Below are 26,393 nucleotides of genomic sequence, written 5' to 3'. Positions count from 1 at the left end.
AATAGAAACATCAATTAATCCAGAACTGATAAAATCATAGAAATATTTTAATTACTTGTCTGAATGGGGTTATAGGTAGAGGCTCAGTTTTGGGGATCAGGAAGCTTCAACTCTAATTTAAGAAACTCTTGACAAGGCAAATCCCATCCACTCTGAGTCCCGCCTCTACACTATTCATAAAATGCAAAGAATCTTCCTTGGGCAGGAACTTGGAGAAAAGCAAATTAATTACCCCCACACTGCAGTGTAATTTTTGGTAAGATATCCCTTTTGAATTCAACAAAGCTTGGAGGCTGTTACAAGTTAGACTCTTCAGCATTTTTTCATGGTAACTAGGTGGCAATATCTTAGAGAAACCTCTAATCTTGGCAAACACTCATTAAAATAAAAGGTCTCTCAGAGCCCCAGGAGGAAAACTTTATCAGGAAACCAATTAGTTTAGGTCTAACCCTTGACTCTCTCTGTTCAGAATTTTAAAACTACTGCCTTATTCCCTATTTTATTTTCTTAACCTGTAATTAATTACTGCCCATTACAAATTCCCAGACCACAGGAAACATTTATCTGCAGCATCAGGTCACTTGGAAAAAAGATTAAATGCGTAGAGAGAGGATACTGAATGAGCAAAGGATCTCAGGACAGAGCATCATAACTCCAGAGATGGCTTCTTGATTTGACGACTAATTCAAGGCATTCTGTAATCCCTGCATACAGGGCTCTTTTGCCATGGCTGCGTGATCCAGCTGAGAACATCAGGAGTTCCTGAAACAAGTGCTACTATCGAGGCTGGATATGGGGAAAGGGAGAGATTGTCAGGTCTTGGCACAACCCTCTCCCTTCAACAAAGAACTGAAAAGAAAGACACAGCCACATCTAGGATTATGACAGATCAGACTAATCTTTGTTAAATAGTGAATTTTATTCAAATATGATTTCATAAACTAAGGTCTTAGAATCTTAAAGATTTTAGAATTCTTATCATTTCTGTCTCACTTTATACATAGACTAGGCTATAACCACACATAATTTCACTTAATGTCTATTATGAAGTAAGTATTGTTACCCTATCTTTAGAGGAGAAAACTGAGGTTTAGAGAAGTAAATTAATCTTTTAAGATTGCAGATTATCAGTGGTAGAGATCTGATTCAAAGCTAAGATCTACTGTTTCAAAAATATATGCTCCCTTTACTATATCTGATGTTTACAAATACACATACACACACATCCATACATACATATATTCAAAAACATAATTCGAGAGTGGAATATTAGAGAAGAACTTATTCAGGCTTATTTTATTGTTATTTAAACTTGCATCTCTGCTGGCTTACATGGTGGCCGGCATAGAGGGGGACTTAGTAGGTGTTTGTTGAATGATGAATATTCCTGTGAGATGTGACAAGGGGAAGAATACAAAGAAGTCTTTGAACAGGAGAAAAAGAAAAGTGGAGCTCCTTCTTGAAAAATGAGAAGAGTCAGGACACACATGTAAAATGAATTGAGTGTCAGGAAAGAATTCCCTCATGGATGGGCAAAGTGAAGGGTTAAGACTTGGTAAATCAAAGAGTGAACAAAATGTTCAATGGGAAATAAAACCACCGAAGGTGGAGTATCAGACATTAACCTAATTGTTGATAGGTAGAGAGAGAAATACTTTTTAGTGAAGACAAATTTTACACCAACTGAAATCTCACCTAATATGGGACCACAGATAAAGCTGAACTGGGGATTTTTTTGAGGGAACTGATCATGCCATCTGAATTGACTTGATGTAAGGCTTTATTTAAATACCTTATCATAAAATGCAAGTAAACGTCTCATTCTGTTCCATTATATATTTGTGTTTATTTTAATAAACATCTTAAATATTTTTTTCCAAGGAAGATGGGTTATCACATACTCTTGAGGGCATCTTGTAGGGAATTAACTTGCCAACATAATTTACCTCAGAGAGGAAAAAAGTGTGTCATTTGATGGGTATTTTTCAACTCAGAAGCAATTAATGCATTTTAGAAAATAAGGAATCAATAGGAGTTAGATTTGGGGCTGAAAATGTCAGACTTGGACATTTTGTTGTTGTTGTTGTTATTGAAACACTCTGCATGAGAGGATTCACTTCTCAGTGACCAAATTCCCCGGGGTCATGTGCAAATTGCACAGCAGACACCTGCTCTACAGTGCAGAGAGCAGACTGGAGCAGGGAAGGAAGTTCTCTCCTGGACATCAGGAATCGTGTTCACATTTGCTGGAGAAACTAGTACTCAGAAAAATAAGCCAGAAGAATTTCACATCACCTTCATATCAGCCTTTTTTTTTCTAGTTGGTCCTCCTTGTTTTTAATTTTTCAGTAAATGATTAGGTGTGCTCTAATGCTTCAGGTCTCTAAGAGCTTTGTAGAATGACAAACAGGACACAATATCCGCAGGCTGCTGTCTCTAGAAAAATGCACAAAGGTGATCACTTGGTAAAACAAAATAAGGAAGGCTGAAATTCAAGTAATATTTCACCACATTCTTACTGGCTGTAAATCATACTATTTGATACTTACATGACTTTCTCCTATGTGTATTTATTGAATGAATTAATGAAAAGATGAATACATGTATTGTTTTTTCCCCCTTCCTCTCCTCCCCTCTCAAACATATTAATTGAGTACCTACTATGTGCTGTGCTTATAATGAATAAGACCCTTGTCCTCAATGGTTGTAAAATCCAGTTTTATAAAAAGGCAACATAGAGGACTAGGACTCTGGAGTCAAAATACAAGGAAAAGAACGATTCATAGAGAGGTTAAAACAGGGAGTGATCCTCAAAATGTGCTCAAAGGATCTGAGATGAAATTTCAGCTCAATAGTCTAGGAGCATTATCCTCATTTTCTAGATGAGGCAATAAAGGCACAGAGAAAGTAAGTGTCTTTTCCTAATCAAAATCTCACTATCATGTAAAGAAGGATAAAGCCCATCATTCCCCTTCCATTGCATTACTATACACTCTTTCTCAAAAAGTAGAAAGAGGTTTTGGTTTTGTTTCTCAAAAAACAAAATAAATCTACCATAAACACAAAAATTCTTACATTTAACTATCTTATGATATAGCAATAAAGACATAATGCCAGCTCTTATCTGGTTCAAATATTCACCACTGATCAAATTTGATTTATGAATTATGACTCAGACAAATCTATAAATGCGGCAAAAATTTAGAACTCTAGCATTAAAGGTTTATTTCACTGAAAGCAAAACTCCTTCCCTCTTTTCAGATTTTATATCATTCCACATTGCAGCCAGATGAGACGATTAACCATCCTATGAACATATTGGTATTTGTTCACATTATGTATGATGTGACCCTAACTTTGGTGCCCCCTTGCTTACTGGCACCAGCCCCACCTCAGAAGTCCAGACCTGGGATTTTCCCTGGTTCTATCATGAAGAGAGACTGCATGCTCAGCTTTGAACAAGCCAGAATATTAGGGCCCTACAACACCCTCAATTCATTTTTATAGTAGATATCATGAATCCAATAAACACATAGTCTGATTCTACTTCATGGGCTTTTCATAAGGCATGCAATGGACATGTTATTAATATTCTAGATATTTCATCTCATTCCTGCATACACATAGACACACCTACTCACACAAACACACAGACATACATGTACAGCAGGGGAAAGAAGAAACAGGCCCTGCCTTCAGAAAACTCTACACTCATAGGTGAGCCCCTTGAGAACAAAGATTGAATTTTTAATTTTCATAACCCCAGTGCTCAAATCTGGTCTCAGTAATCACTTACTGAATAAACAAATGAATGATTCAGTGCACATTAATTTAATATTCATTTCTTTATTCTTTTAACAAATATTTATTGAACTATGCTTACTAAGGTAATGACAAAATCATAATGGTGTACTGTGGGCTGGGCTTATCTGGGAAGAATTTACCAGACCTTTCTGGAAAAAGTAGAAAGGAATAAATTAAAGGAAGACACTGCTATGGCATGGAAGGAGGGAATATTTTACATAATGCATAAAAATCCACTTTAAGCACAGTTCGCATGAAGTTTATATGAAGGAAAATATTCCTCTATTCACCTAGTAGGAATGTTGAGCCATCTTTTTTGTTTCTCCCGTTAAGGTTTTGTTCTACCTTATTTCTACAAACCGCTTTATTATCCATATCATTCAGATTTCCTTCCTCAGAAATAGCCCTTATTACTTGCTGCAATTATTTGGAGATTTTCCATCATTCAATTTTGTAGGTAAGGGATGGTGGGTTAAAAAGAAAATAATAGGAAGTTACCACCAACAACAAAAATTCTCCACCACATACATACCTGCCCCATCATAAACTGTAACTCCAATATTTCTTAATCTCTTCCATTGCTGAAACCTCTATCCTCTTTTGTACTACCACAGCGTTGTGCTTGTACTTCCTCTTTGAGGGTCCCATTATCTTCATTTTTTTCTTTGCTAACCCTGACCAATGCATTCAGCTGTTCTCTCTGGGAAGACATCGCTGATTCTCTGAATCCAGTCTGGGTTAGGTGTCTCTCATTTTTTTTAATATGCTGATGTTTCTATTATTGTAGGGTCGATTCTCCCACAGTGGGTAGGCACATTGAAAAAATTTAGAGACACTGTTACCCTAAATTGTTAATGTTCTTTACAACCTATTCATTTTTATACCTCTGCAAAGTTGCAGAAAATGATTGTTTTTCTAGGAAACTTCTTGTGAAAATTGATGAGGTCCTCAGGGCTTTTTTGTGGTCAACCTTAAGGTGTTAGCTCAAATTTAAGATCAAGACAGTGAGAGAAAAAGAATATTGAATGATAAAACATCTCTCTCTCTCTCTCTTTTATTTCAAAGTATTACATGGTATAAATGTTTTTGGTGACTAGGATCACTTTTGCAATGCTTGCGTCAGGGCTATAGGTATGCCTTTCACCCAAATAGCATTCATTATACCTGTTAGGTAGGTTTTTGCCCATTTCTTCTTCTTCCCACCCCCTAATTGATTTCCATTGAGTTATGCTTCCCTATATACATGCATATGCATGCTCATTGCTTAGTTACCATTTAATAGTGAGTACATGCAGTGTTTGTTTTTCCATTCTTTAGATACTTCACTTAGGATAATGGTCTCCAGTTCCATCTAGATTGTTGTAAAAGGCACTAAGTCATCCTTCTCCATGGCTGAGTAGTATTCCATGATATACATATACCATATGTCATTAATCCACTCATGAACTGATGGTCACTTGATTGATTCCACATCTTTGCAATTGTGAATCATGCTGCTATAAACGTTCAATTGCAGGTGTCTTCTGGATAAAATGACTTCTTTTCCTTTGGGTAAATACCCAGTATGGGATTACTAGATCAAATGGTAGGTCTACTTTTAGTGCTTTAAGGAATCTCCATACTGTTTTCCATAGAGGTTGTACTAATTTAAGTCCCACCAACAGTGTTTAAGTGTTCCTTTTCCTTTGCATTTATGCTGGCATCTATTGTTTTGGGACGTTTTAATAAAAGCCATTCTGACTGGGATAAGGTGATATCTCATTGTGGTCTTAATTTGCTTTTCCCTGATGACATGGAGCATTTTTTTCATGTTTATTGGCCTTTAGTCTATCTTCTTTTGAAACCTTCTTTTCACGTCTTTTGCCCACTTTTTAATGGGGTTGTTTGATTTTTCTCTTGCTGATTTGCTTGAGTTCTTTATAGATCCTGGTTATTAGCCCTTTATTGGATGTATAACTTGCAAATATTTTCTCCCATTCGGTAGGTTGTCTGTTTGCTCTGTTGATTATTTCCTTAGCTGTGCAGAAGCTTTTTAATTTAATCAAGTCCCAGTTATTTATTTTTATTGTTGCTGTAGGTAGATGTCTAGAAGAGTTTGCCCAACATTTTCTTCTAGAGTTCGTATGGTTTCATGACTTACATTAAAGTCTTTTATCCATCTTGAATTAATTTTTGTGAGTGGTGAGAGATATGGATCCTGTTTCATTCTTCTGCATGTGGCTATCCAGTTGTCCCAGAACCATTTATCAAATAGGGATTCTTTTCCCCAGTGTATATTATTGTCTTCTTTGTCAAAGATAAGTTGGCTGTATGTGGATGGTTTTATGTCTGCGTTTTGTCTGTTACTTTTTAATGACATGTGCTAATATCAACAAAAAGCTCACATTTCAGACACAGCTGGATCTAGAGTCTCAAATTATGCCACCAAAACCTAGCTGTGTTTTACTCCTCTTTTTGTTTCTGTGTTAGGCTCATTCTGGACAAATATTCTTTATATATTTCACCCTGGTGCACTATCTCTGAAGGAAAACTTCCTCATTTCAAATTTGCTGTAACAAAATCAGCATTTAACACTTTCATTGGCCAGATATGGAATAATGGGTTTTCTCTTAGAATCAGAATTAGAATCCACCCAACCTAAATTGCACAAACAGAGTGGGAAAGGGATGGTTTTTCCAAAGCTGCAAGGGGGTGCAGGTTGTGATTACCCAGAGGAAAGGATAAGTTAAGCAATTGTAGGGAGCTAGATGGATTAAGGACAGAATGACTTTGAAATAGTTGGACAGCTCTACTCACTCAAAACACACATACACACACACAGTCACTCACACACACACATTAAAAAATGAAGAAATACCAGCTCTGATATCATTAGCATTCATCAATAAAAGGATGCCGTCTTTCCCTGGTATAGCTGTTCATTTGGTCATTAAACAAAGGTCTTTGCTGAAACGATAGGTTTGAGACCCAAATTAAATCTTAGTTCTGTTGGGAAGCACTGGACAGTGGCTTTTGCTCACAACCTTGATGCTGATAATTAATCAGAATGGTGTAGACATTATTTCATTTAATCAGCACAATGATCTGGATTATCATTATCTCTGTTCCACAGCTGAAGAAATAGTCTTCACAATATTCATAACCTGCTCAGAGTCTCACAGATGATAAATGGTCAGAAGAAGATTTGATCTTGGATCTTTGTTTACAAAGGTCTTGCCTTTTTTGTGTGTGTGTGTGACACAGTATCACTCTGTCACCCCGGGCTAGAGTGCATCAGCCTAGCTCATAGCAACTTCAAACTCCTGTTCTCAAGCAATCCTCCTGCCTCGCCCTCCCAAGTAGCTGGTAGTACAGACAGGCACCACCAGGCCAGGCTAATTTTTTTTCTATTTTTAGTTGCTTGACTACTTTTTTCTATTTTTAGTAAAGACAGGGCCTTGCTCTTGTTCAGGCTGGTCTCAAGCTCCTGACATCAAGCGATCCTCCCGCCTTGGCCTCCCAGAGAGCTAGGTTACAAAGGCCCTGGCTTATCCCATTGCATCATGGGGGAGGTTTTCCTCATCTTTCGTTTGATTTACAGGCACAGCTCCAGCTTTCTATGTGGCAGATGGAAATATTCCCTTATCCATCATTTCTTATATAAAAACCTAACTCTAGAAAATTTGGTAGAGAAAATGAACCCTCTTTTTTCCAAAGGAGGCTTCTTCCGTGGATGCTTCCTGGCTATCTGGTGAAGCACCATACAATAATAGGATGAAATCACCCAGCATTAGAAACCTAGTTGTTGCTAGGCGTACAAATACAGCCTGCTCTTGTGCAGAGTTCTGGCTTTACTACCAAGATGTGCTGTTATAAGGTGAAGGTTTGTTTACATAGTCTGTTGCCTACTTGTATGAACTATTGACCATCTGTGGATGAGTTGTCTAGGCAGTGAGTTGGGAATGAGCAAATCAAAATTTATCTGCTCTGGTCATAAGCAGAAAACAGACTTTTCCAAGCAAAGATATGATAAAAACAAATCAAGCTGAAACAAATTCTCTACATACAAATTACGTGGGAGAAGAGAGAAGTGATTGACAGAAGGTTTTACTAATATTGTAATTTTTATGTTTTTGTTATTGGTTAAGATAAAGCATGAATAACTGACAGAAGAGAAATGAGATACACAATGAATTATAAATATAAAAGAGTTCATAAAATATTTACCTGTAGTGAAGTGAATTTAATGCTATTTGACAATACATATGCACAAATATAAAACTCCACTGCAACCAGAATTCTTTTTTAACTTGGTTCCTTTTAATTTATTTTTTATTAAATACACCATATCTGGGTTTTAATAGGGACCTGCAAGCATATTTGCATCATGTTTCTATTGCTGTCTTCTCCAAAAGCCAATATATTAACTATAGAGTAAGATATACTGGGATCTCTCCTTGTTATTTATAATTATAATCACTATAATTTTGAATATTTGCAATCAATTCCAAAGGTGCATATTAAGAGTAATTACAGCTATCCATAGGGTTTTTGTAGAAGTAAAAGAGGCAGTGAAGGATCTGAATCAAGTTAGTAATGAGGTTGGTGGGAAGGAACACATTACAGGGTTATCGAGGGTTCCTACCTGACTGTCCTGCATCTACATGTTAGTGAGTGTTAGTTCCTTTCTATCTAAAGCTCATACAACACAGTACAGCACAGAGGATAAGAGGACTGGACTCACACTGTCCGGCCTCGATTCCCACCTCCACCACTCCCTAGCTGTGTGACAGTGGGCACGTTACTTCTCAGGGTCCTGATCTATAAAAGGTGGATTATAGAATCTATTCACAGGGTGGCTATTGGAGAGAGAGAGAGAGAGAGAGAGAGAGAGAGAGAGAGAGAGAGAGAGAGAGAGATTGATTTTGAGTGTGGCACCAGAAATGTGTTTAATAAATGTTAAGCATTGTTATATATGTTGAGTGTTAAAAATAGTCCATATGACTTTATGCCAATATGGAAACAACAGCACTCCCCTAAGGCTCCAGGGTCCTTTTGATAGAGACAGAGTTGGGTAATGGATGTTTGTATTCTTCTCTTCTAGTTTATGAGTGTTAGTAATGTCAATCTCTGCATTGTTTCCAAACTGAGTCTATATGAAAACCTCAGAATCCTTCCCAACACTTATCCTGGACAGCTATTATTAATTCATTCCAGTGCCTGAGACATAGCCAATTTGAGCACACTGTGCTCATATAATTCTGAATTGTAGCTCAGATAGGGAGCTCAACTACAGGAAAGGTGGGGAGGTTGGCTAACATGGCCAGAAAGGGAGCAAAGATGGATATTCCCAATAGCTTCTGCCAAGCTCTTTCCCCTTCAGGAACACTCAGTGCTCATTAATCCAGTGGGGTGATTTACAAGACCTTAAAATTAGCTCATTTTGGAAATGTATCAACACAAAAGCTAAAATAATAAAAGTTTCAGATTCATATAGCTGCTTCCATAAAAATGACAGTAAAATTTATCTGTGCAACTTAGAGTGTGGGGGAGGGAAAATGCAGAAAATGTCAGCTGGCAGTTATCCTTAATGAGTGGGGAAATATGAAATTTATTCTTTCACTTACAGGAAGTTTGATTAACTCTCAATGTGGATAATTACTAGATTAATGTTGGGTTTACTTTTTTTTTTTTAAGAGACAGAGTCTCTCACTGTTGCCCATGCTGGAGTACAGTGATGCCATCATAGCTCACTGTAACCTCATACTCCTGCCTCAGCCTCCCAAGTAGCTGGGACTATAGGGATGTGCCACCATGCCTAGCTAATTTTTTTATTTTTTGTATTTTGTATAGATGAAGTCTCCCTATGTTGTCCAATTTGGTATTGAACATCTAACTTCAAGCAATTCTCCTGCCTTAGCCTTCCTAAGTGCTGGGATAACAGGCATGAGCCACCATGCTGGCCTTGGGTTTATTTTTAAGTGAATGGATTTGGTGCATAGTCTCTACTGACAGCCCTTGATTTGAAAAGGATGTGATGATAAAACTTCTTTCATTCTGATTTTCCAAGAAAATTCTTAGCCCAAAGTGAAAAATAAATGTTTTCCGATTGGACATTGAAATATGAGAAGAATGATTGAAAGGTTTCTATTACCCTGCCCTTCTGAAAGGCAACAAAAATAGTTGAACAAATATTTCTTCTTTCTGACTTTATCCAATTGAACATTTCTTCTTTTCAGGACTTATACCTCCATTTACTTCACTAGAACAAAGCCAAAGAGTGAGAAAAACTGCCAAAAACTTACTAAATTGGTGTAAAGTGGAAAACTGAGCATTTATACCACCTTACGTTGCCTTGAGCTACTCTTGCTCATTTACATTTTGCAGTATCTACAAGTTCTTAATGGTTTTGATAACAGGATGACACTGACTCTCTGGCCTTAGTTGACTGAACCATCCATTGCACTTAATGTAAATTGAGTTAATAATGACTTTTCTCTTCTAGGTGTATTATTGAATGAAGACTTGAAGAATTGAAAATAGGACTTTGCTTATGTGTGGAGTTGCACTATGTGCATTTCAGAATTCAGAGAAGCTATTTCTGCAGAGATAAGGGTTCTGTAGCAGAGAAAAGAATTCTGGAGAGAGGGAGAGAGAAAGAGAGAGAGAGAGACACACACACAGAGAGAGAGAGAGAGAGAGAAATAAAAATGTTCTAAGTTTCTGAAAGTTTTAATTTTTCAGGATCTAGGACTACACATTATCACCCCAATCTTTCTAGCCTAAATAATAGGTAGCATGAGATGGACACATATTCTTTCTATATCTTCTTTCCATATACCATTCGTCTTCATGATTAAGCTACTCATTTCTGAGAATTATAAAATAATCCTTATAAGAGCCACAAAGTTGATTTTATTATGTCTATTTTCAGATGGATACATTGAATCTTGTAAATTAAAATGACGTCTGGCATATGAATTGGTACATTGAAGGGTTGATTTAATGAAAAACTACCTGTCTCCTAAGCCAAAGTTCCTTCTAGGAACATATACTACCTCTTGCTCTTCCTCAGTATCAGGGATTTAACATGTGTCGGGATTTATTGTCTACCTCATTCCTTTGTTATTTTATAGTATTCACTGTCAAGAATCATGTTGAACACTTTTGTATTCATTCCCCATTATAATCCTAAGAGAGATGCAATTGTTTACATTTCAAAGATGAGGAAAGTGTGTCTTGGAACTTGCCAAGGCCACTGCATTTATAGATTACATCTTTGGGCAGCACACCCAGATCTCCTGATACACAGCGCTTGCTCCAGATCTTTACTCCCACGTTTGTTTTCCAGCCATAACCACCATGTGTTAAACTGAGTCACATGGCCTAGCCCCATGTTACTCACAAGACCAGGTGATGTGACCTGGTAATAATTTAGAGAAACAGGAGAATGGAAGGGGGGAGAGAAATAGAAAATTGCTGCTACTAACAGATTACAAAAGGAATTCAGTAAACAGGTGACTCCTAGGTCTAGGTCATGCCCCAACCCTGAGAAAAAACTAGGATGTCTGACTTTGTAGTCACCTCCCTTTTCTAGCTGTCATGCACCTCATCGTATGCTGAAAATTGCCACATAGTAGCATGGCTTCTATTCTTATTCCTTCAATACTGTTGATGTTCTTTCCAACCTGATTACACCTGTCTTGTGGGCCAGGTTGTTGAATGACTGATCATGTGCTGGGAGCCTTTCTCCTGCCCTTTCTTTTCCTTCCCTCCTTGTTCCTTTGTTCACTCATTCATTCATTTTTTCCAATACTACCATCATTATCTTTTCCCTTTCCTCTTTCTCCTCTATGCCATGAATGAAAGAAGAGAGAAGAAGTAAGTGATCTATTCCTCCCTATGCCTTCTTCCCAAACACATGCCTTCACATACTATTTCTACAACAAGAAGTCATTTTACAGGGACATTGTGGGACTTTTAACCACAAGTAAGAATTTCCCCTGTCCAGACCTGAAGAGATGTGGCTTCAGTTACTAAAATTTGGCTTGCATTCCAACCTATGCATTTACCTAGTCAGATGGTTTTACCACTGCCTACCCTAACTTATTCCAGGTGCATGTCTAGCTCATTCCCTCTTGCTTAAACATCAGCACTTATTAAGATTAGTGACTGAACATTTTAGCCTACATAAGAGCCATGCGCATTAAATATGAAGCTTTTCTCAGAGGTCCACTTGGTCCTTGTTGGATAGCTAAGATAGATCCTCCAGCTCTCTCCTCATTTCTGAGGACACTTGAAAACACCACTGGCCATCAACTGGGATCTCAAGATACTTCATCCAGTTTTCTCCTCACCTGGGTGGTTTCTGGAACATCTTCTAGACAAGAAAGCCTATGTAGGTATTCTGAGCTCCATCTTGGCCTAGATAAAAAAATATATATATATTCCTAGGAAGCTTATTTATGTTTTTATGAGTCCTGAGACCCTTATATAATTACTGCCTACACAGAGCACAAGGTCTGTCAGGAATAATAAAGTATAATCTTCATTATTTCATCAAATTTACCTCCTTTCCACCCATTACATCAATCTTCATTAGTGTAAGTTAGGACCATAAGAAACTGGAGTTAACGAACAAAGTTTACTTCCATTTAAGATATGAACACAGGCAAATCCCCATCTTTTTCTGTGTTGTGACATGAGGAATAGAAAATGTCATTCAGTGGACATATAAAAATAATCCAACACCTTTAAGAAGATAATTTTCTAGATCACCTATCACTTACCCCATTGAGTTAGAAGATTCTCTTTCTGAGATAGAAAATGATGAGGAAGTGACGACAAAGGGTGGCAGTCAGGTAGACTAATTGATTGATGAAAGAGTAGATGAGATGAAGACAATGAAGAAAGGGGAAGTAGCAGCTCTCTTGAAAGCAGCAGTATGTGAAATTGCTCTTATAAAGGAAATAATAAACCAGAAGTGCAAGTTAAATACATGATGTTTAGTGATTGAAAATGCATCTTTTACCAGCTTTGAACAAACTTTAATACTTCTAAATAAGACACAGTAGAACAATACTCATTTTGGATGTTTTGTAATAAATAATATTGTTCTCATGATTAACCATCTATTTAGAGATTCCAAAGTCTTTTTCTCCTTCCACAAAGGAGAATATGATAATATTCTATCATATTATACTGTCATATTGTCCTTTGTGGAAGAAAAATAAAAGAAGTTGAAATTATAGTTTTGGGAAGGATGTGTCAGTGGTTCCACTGCATCATCAGAGTTAGAGTTATGTCTAGATTGGTTTCATGGACCCTGCTTGGATTCATTCTCAGCTAGACTCTGTCCCCAAGTGATAGCACCTGACTTCTACCAGCTGCAGTCCTAAATCATCATTAACACTCATGGGCACAAGATGATGACAGCATGTCAATCTTCAAAAGGGCTGTGATTGGCTGACCTGGACAAACCCTCCTCTCTAGGGAAGGTAATGGAAAACACTCCTGATTAACAGTGTTTTGATTCTAGGAACCCACGGAATCACATGAAGGGAAGGGAAGGGAGGGGAGGGGAGGGGAGGGGAGGGGAGGGGAGGGGAGGGAAGGGAAGGGAAGGTTAAGTTCACAAAGGAGGGGACAGAAAAAGAGTAACAGAGTTCTGGAACACATTGTTTTCTGAGGAATTATTTGCAGGACAACCCCAGCTAAGTTCCTTTGAAATGTGAAGCTTTTTAAAAACCTCTTACTAATTTAAGGGTTCAGGACTTTCTGTTCTCAAGAATCCTTTGAAATGTAATATTTGAGGAAGTGGGTTGAGAGAATATAAAAAAAATATATTTCCAAATACCTCCTTCATAAGTGACCAAAGAGAGCAGATAGGAAAGACATCTTAGAAGGCACAGCCCAAAATAGTGAATAGCAATGGCCTGGGTGATAGTTCCAGGGAGAAATGGAGTCTGGTAAACCAACACTCCCAATCCCAAGAGTCTAGGTATCTAGTAACATCTGCCCAGTGGGTTTTTGGAACTGCCATAGACTAGGAACTAGTACGACTCTCACATTCTTGCCCCTCTTGAATAAGAGTGCCTATTGGGGCTAACCCTTCTCCATTCACTGTTGTCTATTTTATATCACAGAGATATGGTGGGAGAAAAAGTATCTTTTTGATTCATAGCTTTTCAAATTAAAAGATGCCACATTTGATGTGGATGTGTACTAGATCAATAGATACTGGACTTTATGAGTGATATATGATTAGATCAGACTTTAGGGGGTTTTGAGAGTGGGTGGGTGCAGTTTTTACGTGAAAGTATATAAATAATTGTGTCCGGAGGGTGGACTATGGTAGATTTATTGCCAAAATAGTATAAGTTCTTCTCTCATCTCTATATCCATGTCCTTTGCAAGGTGACTTTGCAAGTCCTCTCATTAAGCAGTGTATTATATTTTCTCACCGCTTGTCTGCGCTGGTCTTGTGACTTTTGCTGGCTCCCAGAATATGACAGAAATGACAGTGTACCAGGTCTAGAGGCTGTGCATGCTTCTTCTCTTTATCTTGGATATGTGCCTGCACCCTAAGAAACAGGAATAGATGGTCTGCTGGAGGATCAAAGATCACTCAGCTCAGAGCCAGTTCTCTCATTAGGGGTCATCCAAGATTTGCTGGCTCTTAACTGACTTGTCAGCAGACTGTAGACACATGAGTGAGCCCAGCTGATATTTGCCAAACCTGGCCTGGACCAGCACGACTGCTCAGCTCATCAGATTTATGAGAAATAATAAAGGACTGTTGCGTTCAGCCACTGGTTTTGGGATAACTTGCTGAACAGCAATAGCTAACTGATTGAATCATAGATCATATTTCTACCATGGAAAACTAGGATGTGGCATCATGACGGTCTCTGTTAGTTAGGTCAGGCTCTCTGCTCACCCCACTCCAGCCCCACTGGCTGCCCCGTGGCTGCTTTTCCACAGCACACCAGGGATGCGGGTGCCCTGGCCCTTGCCTCTCTCACAGATAGATGTAGGCATTTCTCTCCTCTCTTTCAGAAATTTGTTCAAACATAACCACTTCTGTAAATCCTTTCTGACTACATTATTTAAAATCACTCCCTGTCAATCTCCTCTGCTTTACTCTCCTCCAGAGTCTATATTCCCATTGAACATGCTCCATGAGGCACAGGTCTTGTGCTACCCAAGTCAGTACACTATAAGGACAGGGATTTGTATTCTGTTTTTTGTAGGACTGTACGTTGAGTAAACTATGCATACAATATGTATAAATATATTAAATTAGAGAACAAAAGTTAAGGAAGAAAGAAGAAAGGAAGGAAGAAAAAAGTCAGAGAAGGGAAATATGAGGGAAAAACAAGTCATTGGAACAGAAAAAGGAATATTGATAACATATAACTTTAAGATACAAATTTTTCATTTGTGTATGCATTAAATAAAGCAAAATTTACTATAAGCCTTATAAGTGTGGTGACAAAAGCTATGTCTGGTAATAATAATAGTAATAGTCATAATACAAAATTTTAAATGGTCCCTTTCTTGAGAGACAGAAAGAAATTAGGGAGGAACTAGCATCTGCTCAGAGATTTAGAAAGGCCTCCCAGAAAGGTAACATTTTTATATGATTGAAAATATATATAGGATATCACCAGGCAGAGAAGGTCATTTCACACTAAACTAAAAATATTTGTGAAGTCAGAATGTCATCAATGAACATAGTATATTTGGGAAATGGCCAGAGTATAATTGTATTAATAGCTATGGTTGGAATGTCAAGTTGGGACAAGATTGAAAAATTTTAACATGATATGTCAAGAATTTGGAATGTAATCCAAGAAAAATAATTAATCATGGTGAGAATACAGTATTTGATCATATTTATATTCTCATTTCAGGTGTGGAATATAATCCAGTTTGGGAAGAATAGGTGTTTTCAGATATGCAGAAATTATTTAGAACTCTGCAAAAGGTGGCATAATTCTTCTTACAGGGCCATTTGATAAACACCCTAAATGGAAATAGAGAGAAAATCAGGGTAAACTCTTTTAATCTTCTTAAGAATTCATCTTCTTGTTGTAGCTACAAGAGGGACGGAAGTTCTGCCTAACCCTATAAGGCACCTTGTGCGCTGGCCCATGCATGAATCATGCTCTACTTCTAGATGTTTTCTACTTTGAATATGACATTCCTGAACTTACTATAAATAAATCAAAAAAACTGAAGTCCCATTTTCAGCAGGGTAAGTCCTCATACACAAACCTAAATATGCTTTCTTCACATATTCATACTGTGACAAAGTGATACTATAATACTTTATGAAATGACTGGTAAGAATTTATTAATAAGTTGTGGCTCAAGGCCAGGGAGCAAAGTTAATTAGGTCCCCCAGGAACTGAACCCTTCACCGTAGACTCTGAATTGGGCATTAACCATGGATAACTTAGTATTTTTGAAGCAATATTTTTCAGTTCCTTTGACATAAGTGGGTAGAGAAGTACCTGATCCCATCAGGAAATCTCAGTTTTTCCCTACTGCACAGCGGGCAGGCAGCAGTTTGGAGAGAGACTCCAACTTTCCTTGAAATTTAAGGTAGAATTATTGCACAAGATCCTGAAAAGCACATCCCCTTTCAAGTCCCAACCTCGTGTAGTAAATATATATAAAAAAATCAAAGGTTCTGCTACATATTTTCCACAATGTGTCTCTTTCTGTCTCCTTGGTATTACCCCACCAGACATGACCTGTTAGTTCCATGATGAATGGAGCCACCGAAATGCCTCAGCCTGCTCTTCTGTCGTGGAGACTCCCTGGTACATGACAACATGCATCAGTGGGGTTCTGATGACCTCTGCAGGACTCTCTTGTGCTGGACTGGCCACACACACACAAGAGCAGTTGTGTTAAAGGATATTGACGGAGTGACTTTCACTGAATGATGATCTTTAGAGACATGTCAGCAGAACTTAGAGAAGCTGCCCAGCACACCCGAGCAAAGAGGCGGATATGAAACTAATGAAGGGTTTATAAAGGAATTACATTTATCAAGAAAAGCTGCAGAAGAGAAGTGGAGACCTAGCATAAGGGCTGAGTGTTTTGTTTCGCATCAGGGTTCTGGTGGTGGAGGAAGTGCACATGCTCTCAAATTTTATATGTAAACATGTTGTGGGGCACAAGATTGAGAGGATTGAAGTATATAGTAGATGTTGTTTTTGCCTGCCCAACATCCATTCCACTTTTGGTGGTAATTGCTTCCTGGTTTTCCTTGGGGAACCATCATTTCCCTATACTCGGATTATGTTTTTGAGATGAAGGTGTGGTTTCCCCCAACACCCAGCTCAAGGGGTTAAAATGCAACTCAGCAATGGTCATTCAGAGCATCATGTCATATCAAAATATGCTTTTTGTCTGGGGCACACAAAACCCAAGCTATCTAAAACAATGAGACAATAAGAGTCAATTCTAAGTCTTTGGTTACAATTGTTGGGACACAAAACATCTTTTTTTCTGCTGAACTTGAAACTATTTTGCTGTAAGTCTGTAGCTGCACAGGGCCATCATGCATAGGATTGGCTTCAAAATGAAGCCACCAAAGAAAATAGGAAGAGCAGAAAGATACAGCAGGGCCAATTCCTTATAAAATGACCTTAACCCCTAGATCCAGACTTGCCTAGATTTAACCAGCTAATTTGGCTAAAGAGTCATATTGTATGTTTAAGCCAGTTTGGGTGAGATTCCTGTCACTCCTAAGAGGGAGTTCTTACAGATACAAAGTATTAAGACATTGACATAGACAACCCCCTAACTTTACATCCACAAACCATGAAATATTGCCTGAAACAAGGCTTCTGTGCAGCAAGTTTATTCTGGGAAGTAATCCTAAGGAACAGGGTGGAAAAGTGAAATAAGGAAGGACGGGAGGTAAATCCATCAGTGTGTTGACAAGTTGATCACCACAATAACCAAATGAGGCTGGATCCCATGGTGGATTTTGTGATATTGTGGGAAGCCATGTAGAGTGGGTTTCAGTATTCTATGTGCAAAGGGCAGAAAAGGAAAATATTTACCCATTGGCTCCTGTCCCTATGGGTTATAGGATATCCCATGGGGTTTTAACTTCTTTCCACTTCCAGACTTGCATGGACATGAGAAACAGCTGAGCAGTTCCCTGTGGAGGTTCTCCTAAGCAGGGAACAGGAAATATCTGATATAGTGCATTCCTCGGGCTACTCAGATCCACTCGTGCATTCGTTAAGTGAAATCCATTAAAAACTTTTAAATTGTGACAAACTAGTAATCTCTTCAAAAGACCTATTGCACCAGTGTTAGTGAATCAAGTTAAGATAACTGTTGCTTCTTGAAGGCACAGTTGAGGCACCAGATTGAGTTGGCATTCTCTCTAAGTGTTGGGCAATATTTTCAAGCTGTGGGTTCCTGCGACAACTGGCTGTTGAAAGGAGCACCTCTTCCCCCTCTCCCTTGTTTCCTCTCTCATCATGTTACCTCTGAACATGTCAAGGTAGCCTCGACATGTCAAGGTGGCCTTCTGCCACAAGTGGAAACAGTCTGAAGACCTCACCAGATGCAGAGGCTCAATCTTCCAATCTTGAACTTTCCAGCCATCAAAATCACAAGCCAAACAAAACTATTTTCTTTATAAATTACCCAGCTTTAGGTATTCCTTTATAGCAACACAAAAATGGATCAAGCCAATGAGCATCCACTTTACTTATGCTCATCTAGTAAATGTCCCCTTCTCACGCCTCAGGGTCTCACTTGTTTCCTCTCATAATACTGATTGTATCATAACAAATTTATTGAGGCTTTGCATTTACTTGACTTTGTAGCTAAACTAGTTTTACAATTAAACTGTGAGTGTAATATTCAGCATGGTCACCCTATTGCTACAGAAGTTAAGGGTCTTTTAAAATACCTCCATGGAGTCATTCTAATGTTCATGTTATGCCTTGATTTGATAGCTAGCTAACTTTGAGTATGTCATGTTCATTTTTCACGGCTTCTAAAGCTGCCAGTCAACTTTATAACATTTATAATTTCATTGCTCACACATGGTTTAAATACTACTATTCAATATAAGCTAATACTTCACCTTCCTACTTCATCTCATTCCAGTCCACCACCAGGGACAACCGTGGTTATTATGATGCTTTCATGTGCCAGATGCTCTCACAACTCCACTAACCACCAGCTTATTGTTGCTCAACAGTGAGTGGTCCAGTTTTAGAATCCTATCTATCCCAAAGGTCTGATTTCCAGGGTACTTCTCATTCAAATCCTCTCGAATCTGGCTCTCCTTAAAAGAAAAGCCTGAAGTAAAGACTTGCATGTAGTTAGTTTCTTTGGAGAAGTGAGCCCAAGGAATTGAATATGAGGATTTATCAGAGTGAAAAATAGAAAGAAAGAAAGCCAACTCAAAGATGAGAAACTGAGTTTATCACAACTGTGACTTAATCCAACTACAGATCCCTTGAGGTGTCATGCAAAGTTAAGATAAGCATTTTCCATACAAGGGACAGGGAGGGGCTATATTCACTAGGTCTCTTTCCCATTGATTACAGTTTCTCACTGGGGCGCTGAATCCCTATAATACCCAGATTTATGCATGCATCAGTATGGTTGGGTGGGTTTTTATAGATATCCAACTCAGGATCAGCAGAAATATTTTGGGGTAGAAACAAGCATCTCAGGGAAGGCGCTATTAATTTATACCTATATGAAACTGATTGCTGCAGCAATGGCTAGAACAAAAAAGGTGGACGCACTGAGAAATGGTAAGTTGGAGTAAGAATGATATCTCACAGAGCATACTACTCAATTCTTATGGTATGGGACAAGTGCTTTTTCCTTCAGATTCTTTATACATAATTGCCAGAGCCTGTCTTTTAGGAGTTTACAAATGTCTACATGATTTCAAGTCAAGGAATAAGTCTCTTCTCTGCTGCCTGAAAATCACTATTTCACTTTGTCAGGATATTCATATCTTTCATGATTATTGGATTTTTTTTCTAGTCAGTGTCTATTTATTCACTAATAATTTCTTTCAACAATTAACTACTTAGGTTAATATTTAATGCACCATGATGTTGAGAAGATCCAGTGGTTAGCCAGAGATACACCTCACCTTCACATTGCTTTGAAATCACTGGGGAAAAAATAGTACCAGAATTTCCATAATGTCATTATTTTTTTCATTTTTAGTTCTGGAAGAAAGTTTTGTATCCTTGAGTTAAAGGACACTACTCCAGGCTTTCAGGGATAGAATTGAGAGAATAGAGTTAAGAAATCAAGATATGGTTTAGCATCTCAGAGATTTAATTTGGTCAAACACTGGCTAAAAACTTCAGGATATTAAGTTAGTAAGTTGGAGAAAAATTACCAAGTATTGAAAATTCAGTTGGTAATATTCAATTACCAACTGAAAATTGAAATAAAGTCTAGAATTAAAAACTTCAGGTATTTTGAGAGAGCAGAAGTATAAGAGTGGCCCTTATTCTAGGTCAGGAAACACATACTATTGGGTAATGTTTTACATGGTAGAAGCATGCTATTTTCAGAGTTGACACTAGGAATTGAACTATTATCAACGGACTTGAAAATCAAATAGTGATTGGTACTTTGTAAGACAAAAATTTGAATTTTTAATATCAGTGAAGCTAAGTTGTATACTCACTTGCTGCCCAGTATCCACACTCAAACACATAAAAGGGCTGCCTGATGAGTGTGGGAGGCCTCAGTTCTTAATGCACTTGTAGAAAACAGCTGATTCTAAGAAGGGAGAAAGAGAGGTCTATGCTGACCCTAGATCCCCTCTGGAGCAGCAGTAGGGGACTTCAGGCAAGTAAGACTATATGTGCCAAATCAAAACAAGTAATCAGTCTACCTAGACCTTATACTGAAAGGTTCTGTGATGCCATTCTTTGGCTGAGTGCAGAATGGTTCCACAATTAATTAGTGGTGGGTAAGGGAAGAGAGAACATTAGCACAAGTGACTTAGAATTAGCACCACTGAAAAAGGTCTAGACACATGTTGTCTTGGTATGGCTACTCCTTAAAGCTAAGTATGAGAAGAAGGGTTGCGAGAAGGTAGTTTATTTGTGAATGTAATCTCATAGAGCAGGTTTAAGGAAACAGAGAAATAAAGAGGGAAGAAGGGAAGCCAATACAAGGGCAAGGTATTGATTTAGCTATTGTTAAAGGTGACTGATCCTAAGGCACATTTGACAGAGCTCATGAAATGAGTCTCAATGATTCCTTCTCAGGGAATGAAGGGTGAAAGCATGTATTCCTAAGTCTCTGATCCATTGGACAAGGGCAGCCTATGGCCATTAATTCACTGAACTTCTGCATTGTGAGTTCAGGAATGCCAAACACATTCCTGTCAATGTCCCAGGCCACAGCTTCATTAAGCAAGGGGTAAGAAGCCCAGGAGGGCCTGAGGCTGAACTTGAACAAAGTTGGTCTAAGTTAATGATAAACTGGAGATTATAACTATGAACGGAATGAGATAAAGGGTTGAGAGGAAAAAGTAGTGTACAGGAGGCACCTGATACATGTATTAAGACATTCTTATTTTCTGCAGCAAGCCTATGCTGACTCTATGTATAAAACTCAACCTATTCTGACCAATTCAAGGGGGTAGGCACACAGCTGTACTTCTTCAAGTATGCTATTGCCTGGATTTGTAGAAGTCCAGATTTAATCTTTAAGCAGTAAATCATGCCATTCAAGCTTTGAGCACAGCTGCTACAAAGGCAACAGTGTCAATGAAATAAAATTAACAGCGAAGCATGCTAATAAAATGGGGGAAATCCCAGTATTCTCTATTAAAAAAAAGATATTAGTCTGACCCATATTTATTAGTCTTTTATGCCCAAATTAGTTTTCCCAGAAGCTTTTGAAAAGTACCCCAACAGTAATGAAGCAGAAAAATGATAGATGTTAAGAAATTAAGGTGCTCCAGAATGGGTTATAAACTTGTACCTCTTTGTTGCCCACGCACTTTGATGAGCTTGCAAAGTTTTAGATCTCCCTAATTTAAGATGAAGCCGTTTTATTTCTTTCAGCTACAGTGGAAATAATTTCCTGATCTATCATTAGAGTGGTTTAATACTTTCATTAATCCACACATCATAAAGCAGAAGAGGATTTTTATACCTACTCCAATCAGTCATTGTGCCTGCTTCAGAATGGAAAACGGTTGTTTTCTGCTGATTCTAAAGTTAGACTTGAGGCCGGTGTCTTCATGAGCCATCACAATTATAGAGGCAAGATGGAGACATAGAAATGCTGTTGTCACCACCTCTCCCTTGGCATAATTTGGATTATTGCTATGAGCAGCAGAATGTTTGCAGATGTATCACAGACCCTTGACTTTGTGGCAAGACATACATATGGTTCACCAGGGGGCCATGGGGCTATCTCTGGGGAATGGGAGATTGGTTTTCTCATCAAGCGTATAGGAAACCTATGGGATTGTGCGTTTCCTCCTCCTGCTCCCTGACCAAGACAGAGGCCCAGGTTGAAGCCAGATGACCATGTCATAGCACAGGAAGTTTTAGGCACTGTTCTTACATAAACACCACCTATGTTCCTATTTCACTGTTCTACTGGACATTTATTCAGGATATTCTCCCTCTTCCTATAGAGAGCACTTAGTTTTCTATTCAAAATGTGCCAGAAAAAGAGAATAGACATTTATAATTTATATTAGTGAATTTGTCAGTTCCCAGAGATATGGATCCCAATGGGACGTTATTATCTTTGGTGATTATTTACTCTGGTATAATTTAAAGGCAAGATTGTGGTAAGCACGAGAGGACACTGAAGAGCCAGAGGACTCATTACAACTCATAGCAGCAAGGCTCTGAATATGAGAGATAGTTCGTCCTAATAAAATTCCCCACTGTGTGATCCCAGCTTTGTCCCACAATTAGGAACAATGGACTCTAGGCATCCCTATAAATGGTATGGACCTTAATACCAAGGAACAGGAATGGAGAAATTAGAAAAGAGGACAAAAAATAGAGAGTCAAAGGAAAGAAGAGAGTATACATTAGTAATGGCATATGCTCAGCCCTTCTTTTTCCCACACACGACCAAAAACGTGAACTATTATCCCCAAACTCTAAATATGCTAAGTTCTAATCTTACAGAAATAAATTATACCTAGAAAAGGGTCATTATATAAACTACCAATATTTTCTTCCCTCTATTTGTAGAATCTCCTGGTTCAAAACACCATTTATTACCATATTAAATATGTACTCCTTTGAGTGCTTACATTTTCATGCCCTAATAATGTCTTAGATACCTATCACATTCTTAATTTCCAAGGTATTTTCACATAAATTACTTATTTGATATTTACAACCACCCTGTGAAGTAAGGCAGGTATTATTATTCCTATTCAATGATTAAAAATAAGTGAGGTTCAGAGGAGTTAAGTGATCTTTCAGTTTCACATTTTTAGAAACTAGAGGAGCTAAGATCAAAGCACTTGGCTTCCATGTATTATCTGTATTGAAATAATTGTCCAAGATTGACTCAAAGAGAAATAAAAATATCAGTGGTTGAAAGGAAATTGAAAATCATAAAAATAAATGTTTTCAAAGGTTATTTCCAGAGAGGAACTAGAGGGGTACTTTCCAGGTTTCCTAAAGTCTAGGTGTGACCTATTTGGATTTGAAAGCAACCGTAGGTAATCTAACAATTCTGTTCCTAGTCTGAATAATATCTCAGAAAATGATATAATAATGCAACATGGGTGAGGAGAACACTTCTGATCCTTCAAGGCAATAGTTTTATTTACTGAAACTTGGTGACTCTTTTAAGCTGACTCACATGGAATGGCTACAAATGCTATTAGGCAATAAGATAACACTGGGCCTTGTTAAAACCATGAAACAAGTTCCATATAATCATGGCCTGCAGGTATGCCCTTTGTATCCATGAAACATGCTACCCCATTGGTGGATACACCATTGGCTTCTAGTCTCAGGAAGTAACTGGGGTCAAAATTTATGAATTATTCTCTGTCCTCAAATTCACAATTGACTCCTGAAATTGTGTACTCAAATTTCTTGGTATAATGAAATGATGCTACATATTTTCCATATGGGGGGAAAATAATCTATAAGAAAATAATTATTAAATCTAGTAAGGGACTAAGCATGGTGGCTCATGCCTGTAATCCCAGCACTCTGGGAGGCCGAGGTGAGAGAATTGCTTGAGCTCAGGAGTTTGAGGCCAGCCTGAGAAAGAGTGAGACCTCATTTGTAATAAAAATAGAAATTAGCCAGGTATTGTGGCACACACCTGTAGTCCCAGCTACTCTGAAGGCTCAGGCAGGAGGATTGCTTGAGTCTAGGAGATTGAGGTTTTGCAGTGAGCTATGATGACACCACTGCATTCTAGCCCGGGTGACAGAACAAGACTCTGTTTCAAAAAAAAAAAAAAAAAAAAAAGAAAACAAAAATCTAATAAGGGCACATTGGTCAATGTCAAAGTCTTCCTTGGATGAAGAACTTAAGTAAGGTCCCCTTAGCTTGTCACAGTGGGAACATAGTATCTATTTACTGAGCACCTGTTGCATGTGTACTGGCTAGCTTCTCTGTTTACTTTTATCTCCCAAGATCATCAGCACACCTTGTGAGGCAGGGATTTCAGGAGCCTCAGGTAACTCTTTTCATAAGAGAAATGGTTTGAAGCATTATGATTTTTTTTTTTTTTTTTTTTTTTTTTGAGACAGAGTCTCACTTTGTTGCCCAGGCTAGAGTAAGTGCCGTGGCATCAGCCTAGCTCACAGCAACCTCAAACTCCTGGGCTCAAGCAATCCTTCTGCTTCAGCCTCCCGAGTAGCTAGGACTACAGGCATGCACCACCATGCCTAGCTAATTTATTCTATATATATTAGTTGGCCAATTAGTTTATTTATATTTATAGTAGAGACAGGGTCTCACTCTTGTTCAGGCTGGTTTTGAACTCCTGACCTTGAGCAATCCGCCCACCTCGGCCTCCCAGAGTGCTAGGATTATCGGCGTGAGCCACCACGCCTGGCCTATGATATTTTTTTTATATTTTAGTTTTTATTTGCTTCTATGTCATAATGGAGTCTATGATCTATGTGGAATCTAAAAGTTCAACAACATATCATATACAAATAGCATATAGCAATTCCAGTCTTTAGATGTGAATATTTTCTTTTCTCCCTTTCCCCCTGTCTGTGCCCCAACATAAAGGCAGAGAGAATTAAAAATATAAAAAATAATGTCCACTAACATTTATCGTAAGTACACTATATGTTCTCATCATTGTGCTAAACACTGTATGTGGATTTTATCATTTAATTCCTACTATTTTCCTCATTTTATTGACTTGTGTATTGACTTAATGCAAGAATGATTGTCTCCATATTACAAAATACATTTGGAATCTCTAGAGTATTATGGAAAGAGCCCTGGATGTACAGTAAAGAGACTGAGGTAATAAGATGAAATTAGAAAGGAAGAATTGAGAATTGGCCCTAGAATTAGGAAAGAAGATGGAAGAAAATGAAAGCCAGTGAATTTATTTCAGAGAGGTTTCAAAAAGATGTTTCATTCCCTGGCTACATGTATCTCTCAGTTATACGCTAACTAAAATCAATTGGATTGCTCACCAGGCACTCAAAAACCAATGCTAGATTTAGAGGAGAACAGGCTCTGTGCACACAGGTTTTGGGGGGGGGGTTGTTTGTTTGTTTGTTTTCCTAATGGGCTGCAGAATTTAGTCTAAATGCTGTGACTTGACATGTAAGGCCATGCAATGTCAGTCTTATCTTCTACAAGTTCTTCTATTTTTCTCCCTATTTTCAGCTCAAAGGGACCTGAAGGGAAGTAGGTGTCCAGGACACTAATTTCTAAAGATTGCCAAAATAGTGCTTAAATTGTTGCATTAAGGAAAATATTTTACTAATGACATTTAATTTCACAGTAATTTTACATTGCTTACAAGTAGCATTTTGCTGGGCTGCTTTGAGTCTATGATGAGATTTCCAAAATGCAAGTCTGAATTTCATCCCTTGGTGACTATAATTCAATCTAAGATGAGTGCAACCAGGAAATGAGGCTTAGCTAGAGTGAAGTTAGGGTAGAGGTGTCTCATTCAGTATGATAGAAACCAGGCAGTTCCCCAATAGTCCTCTTCCTTGGGCTTGATCCCATTTGACAATAAGACACATCTTTTACAATAAATGAATATGTGTGTATGTGCGTGTGTGTGTTTATAAGTGTATGTATCTATATTGATACCAATTTATTTATAATGGTCTAAAGGGACACCTGGCTATTACCCTGCTCATGTCCCTACCTGTTTTTCTGGTGGGACCCTGCTCCAATTGCACTGAATCCCTTCCTGTTCCCTCGACATACTGTGTACTTTGGGTCCTTGTCCATTATCTTCCCTGAAACTAAAACACATTTCAAGTCCCAGCTGCTCCTATGTGGCTCATAGACAATAATATCATTTTTCTCCTCATTGAATCTACTTAAAACATACCAGCTCCATGCAGTTATTTTCTTTTTTCTCTGAAATCA

Source organism: Microcebus murinus, chromosome 14, assembly GCF_040939455.1.
Source record: "Microcebus murinus isolate Inina chromosome 14, M.murinus_Inina_mat1.0, whole genome shotgun sequence".
Lineage (NCBI taxonomy): Eukaryota > Metazoa > Chordata > Mammalia > Primates > Cheirogaleidae > Microcebus > Microcebus murinus.
The sequence above is the reverse complement of the archived record's forward strand: the minus strand, read 5'-3'. Positions refer to the sequence as shown.